Genomic DNA, 5,341 nt, shown 5'->3' with positions numbered 1-5,341 from the left:
GGTTCATACTTTAGCATATTGACATCAATGACAACATACAATATCATCATGTCATCAAGCTCTGCATATATGCCAACAATCTCCCCCTTTGGCATTGATGACAATATATAAAGATATATCTCTGCTTCACATCTTCTCCCCAATACTATAGATATCTTCTCTGCTTCACATCTTCTCCCCCTTTGACAACAATGCCTAAGTGGAGGCACAAACCGCTATGTTCCACTATGTTGCTCCCCCTAAGGAGTAGCATCCTTTAACACACCAATTCTGAAAAAGATTTATCAATGCAATACCTGACTGATGTGGAGCACACACTTTTAGTTCACCTCTTGAAGGGGCAGAACCCCTAATTCACCTCTTAAATAGGTAAATGTATCCTTCGGTAGAGGCTTGGTGAATATGTCTGCTAACTGCTCCTTACTGGAAACATGTTCCAATACAACCTCTTTGTTCTGAACCTTCTCCCTCAAGAAATGATATTTGAGCTCAAAGTGCTTGGTTCTAGCATGTAAAACCAGATTCTTGAAAATGTTAATTGCACTTGTGTTGTCACAAAATATACTTACCGGATTAGATACAGGAACTTTGAAGCCACTTAATACATGCTTCATCCAAATTGTCTGGGTGCAGTTCATAAATGTTGCAACATATTCCGCCTTTGTTGTAGACTAAGAGATACAACTCTTCTACTTACTCATCCATGAGACTAGTCTACCACCAAGAAAGAATGCACCACTGGTTGTGCTTTTCTGGTCATCCACATTACCGACCCAATCAGCATCTGTAAACACTTTCAGGTTGAAATCATTACTGTATGGATACCATAATCCATAGCCAATAGTTCCCTTCAGATATCTAAGAATCCGTTTGATTGCTACCAAGAGGGATTCTCTTGGACTTTTCTGGAACCGTGCAGTAATGCCTACTACATGTGCAATGTCCGGTCTACTATATACTAGATAATGCAACTTATCAATCATTGATTGGTATTCTTTCTCATTCACCAACGCTGAGTCATCCTCTTTTGATAATTCACAACCGGTCACCATCGCTGTACCAACCAGTTTGTTGTCTTCCATGCCAAAGGTCTTCAATACCTCTTTGACATACTTGGACTGAGTGATAAAGATACCATCTTTCATTTGTTGAATCTGTAGTCCAATGAAAAACTTAATCTCCCCTATAAGTGACATCTGAAATTCCTTCTTCATCTCATCTGCAAAATCATGACTCATCTTGTCATCTCCACCAAAAATTATGTCATCAACAAATACTTCACAGATCAGAATCTGATCTCCTTCTAACTTCAAATAGATACTGCTATCTTTACTTGTTCTTTCAAATCCAATCTTCACAAAAGGGGAGTGTATGCATTCATACCATGCTCTAGGTGCCTGCTTCAATCCATACAAGGCTTTATGTAGCCTACACACCATGTCACTATCTTCTGATAGGGAAAACCCATCTGGTTGCTCTATATACACCTCTTCTTCAAGTATTCCATTCAGAAATGTAGATTTTACATCCATTTGATATACTTTGAATCCCTTGAAGGTTTCATATGCAAGAAGCATACAAAATCCTTCCAATCTACCTACTAGAGCAAAGGTTTCTCCATAGTCTTCTCCTTCTTCTTGAGCATATCCCTTACACACCAGTCTGGATTTGTTTCTTACCATTGTGCCATCTTCATTCAGCTTATTTCTGAAAACCCATTTGGTGCCAATGACATTTTTATGCTCAAGTCTGGGTACCAAAGACCATGTACCATTCTTTTCTATCTAGTCAAGTTCCTCTTCCATAGCCTTGATCCAAACTTCATCTTTATGTGCCTCTTTAAATTTTTTAGGCTCAAATTCAGAGATCATGCAAGAATTTTCTCTGACCTTTTTTCTTGTAAGAATGCCTGCATCCTTATCTCCTATGATCTAATTTGGATCATGATTCAACTTTACATACCTAGGAATGATCTTAGCTGTTTCCTCTTGCTTTTCTTCTTCATCCTCATCTTCATCAGCATCAACATCTACCGGTGTAGGAACACTGTTATTGGTACTAGGCTATTTTGCAACCGGTTCCCAAAAGGTTACAACTGGTTCATCTACCACTCGCTCACTATCGGTTTCCTCAAGTTTCTCAGAGGTTTGATCAACTCTAACATTAATACTTTCAACAATTTTCTGAGTCCTATTGTTGAAACACTTGAGAGCTTTGCTCTTGGTGGAATATCCTAGGAATATTCCCTCATCACATTTTGCATCAAACTTGCTCTGATGTTCACTCCTCTTGATATAACATTTGCTACCAAACACTCTAAAGTATCTTACTATAGGAGTCTTACCAGTCCAATACTCATAAGGTGTTTTATCCTTACCTTTCTTGATGAGTACTTAGTTCATAGTGTAGACTGTAGTGCTCACTGCTTCTCTCTAGAAGGTGTGAGCAATCTTCCCTTGAATTAGCATCATTTTGGCTGCTTCAACTATAGTCCAGTTGTTCCTCTCTACTAGGCCATTCTGTTGTGGATTATGGGGGGCAGACAACTGCCTCTTGATGGCATTCTCTTCACAATACTTATTGAATTCACCAGAAGTGAATTCTCCTCCTTGATCAGTTCTTAGGCACTTAATCCTCTTACCACTTTCCTTTTCGACTAGTGCTCTGAAAGATTTGAACTTTCCAAATCCTTTAGACTTATCTTTCAAGAATGTGACCCACATCATTCTTGAGAAGTCATCAGTGAGAATCATAAAGTACCTATCTCCCTGCACACTCCTAGTTTTCATAGGACCACACAAATCAGTATGCATAAGATCAAGTAAATTGTTTGCAGTGAAAGGTTTACCTTTGAAGGTTGAGGAAGACATTTTCCCCAATTGACACTCTCTGCACAAAGGATTCTCTGGTTTGCTCAGCACAGGAAATCCTCTAACTGCCTTGATCTTACTGGCCTTCACAATATTATCAAAGTTTACATGGCAAAGTCTCCTATGCCATATCTGGCTATCATCAAACTTAGCCATTAGACATGTATTGATATTTGCATTCAGCTAAAATAAGTTACCTCTAGTCTGCATACCAGTGGCCATTAGTTCACCACTCTTTCCTTTTATTTTGCACACTCCATCTTTGAATTCTAGAGTGAGTCCATTATCATTCAACTAGGCAACACTCAAAAGGTTGTGCCTGAGACCTTCTACCCAATACACATTATCAACACTGCTTTTTCCATTTAGAGAGATGGACCCTTTGCCTTTTACCATACATGGTGCATCATTACCAAATCGGACCACACCACCATCATACTCTTCCAAAGATAGAAACTGACTCCGGTCACTAGTCATGTGGTGAGAACAACCACTGTCAATAATCCACTCATTGGAATTATCAAAGCGGGAGACAAGAGCCTTCTTGTCTGACACATCTTCATTAACTGCTACAAACACAATGTCTTCACTTTCTTCATCTTTTGATTCCTCATCAGTGACACCTTCATCAACTGCTACAAAATAGTTTCTCTTGTTTCCTCCTTTGAAATTATTGAACTTCTCCGGTTTGTCCTTATTATCACCATTAGGATAGTTTACATCAATGTGTCCTATCCTATTGCAAGAAAAGCATTTCAAAGGGAGCTTACCTCTGTATTTACCAATTCCCTTAGGAAGTCTCTTGGCAAGAAGAGCTTCAAATTCCATCAGGATCTTCTCGCCATCCATTTCTCTGCTTTGTCTTGGTTCACAACTGGTACTAGCTTCTTTTCCCTTTCTAGATGGTGCAACAGATGCTCTAAATGCCGATTCCGTCTTCTGAATACTACCATCATAATTATTTAGCTCATATGTGGTCAACTTAGCAATGATGGAGTCTAGGGATACCTTTGTCTTGTCTATAGACCTCAACTCCTGAATAACAGGAACCCTTATTGCATAGATTGATAACAAGGATCTCAAGACTTTGCTAACAACAGTGGAATCATCTATTTTACCTCCTGCACTCTTGATGTCTCCAACAACAATTTTGATTTTTATTCCATATTGTTGAATGGGCTCTCCTTCAACCATCTGAATGTCTTCAAACTTTCCCCTAAGGCTCTCTTCCTTAGCTTGTTTCACATGCTCAGCACCACCATAGATATTCTCCAGCGCATCCCATACTTCTTTGGGATTATCTTTATCTTGAACATCAATAAACTCAATGTCAGATAGACTGCTGATTAGGGCTTCCATGACTTTCTCATTCTCCTGAATCTCTCTTTTTTGATCATCGGTGAGAGTACCGATAGGAATAACATAAGAATTCTCAACATAGCTCCAGTGTTGAGCACCCATGCTTTTGATGTAGATTTTCATTCTGTCCTTCCATATCTTAAAGTTATCTCTATTGAACTTTGGACCTTCCCTCTTAATCATTAGAGTAGGATCTTTTCCTCAAGCGGTTAAGCTTACAACACAAAGGACCTGGAAGGTGCTCTGATACCAATTGATGAATAATGATGAATCAGTTAGTACGAAACTGATATTGAGAGGGGGGGTGAATCAGTACAAACAAAATTTTTCCCTGAACCAGTTTGACTGCAAAGATTGCACTTAACTGGTAAATAGTAACACCAGTCTAAATCAAGGCACAACCGGTAAAACACAGTGAGAGTATTAAATACATAAACCGGTAAACACTTAGATCTCTACACAATCTAATATCTCATTTCCACTTCACCGGTATACATAAACAAGTAATATATCATCAGAAATACAATGACTATCAGTTCAACATGCTTTACCACTTGACAGAGAATATTAAAGCATCACACATGACACACTAATTTTTCACGTGGAAACCCAACTGAGAAAAACCATGGTGGGGATGAATACCCACAAGCTATTCTTTGAACTCTTTTGAAGTCTGCTCTATTAGGAGCCTAGTCCGGTTAAAGACTTTTACAATAGATTCTGCTAGGAACCGATCATGCTAGGGATCACCCGGTTAAGGGATGGCTAAATACCCAGTTAAATGTTAGAACCTTGTTAAAGGTTACCTCGCAAGAGGATTTGAAGAACTCATTGAATTGAGTCACCTTGTTAAGGATTTACACAAAAGCCTGTTAAAGCTACCCGATTAAGGGATTTTCCAACTGTTGAAATGGTTAGAAGTCAATAGGTAATACACTGATCTGATAACACTCAATGCCAAGGCAGATCCACTTTAGCTCCTTTGCTTTTGCAATCACACTCTACAGGTATCAACACACTTCTCTGGTCTGGCAAGAATGAAGTATCTATTCACTTGGATACACAAATAACATTTGCCAACAACTTCAAAATGAAAAACATCATCGACCTTA

This window comes from Cryptomeria japonica, chromosome 11 (assembly GCF_030272615.1).
Source record: "Cryptomeria japonica chromosome 11, Sugi_1.0, whole genome shotgun sequence".
In the NCBI taxonomy this organism is placed as follows: domain Eukaryota; kingdom Viridiplantae; phylum Streptophyta; class Pinopsida; order Cupressales; family Cupressaceae; genus Cryptomeria; species Cryptomeria japonica.
Note: the sequence above shows the minus strand (reverse complement) of the source record.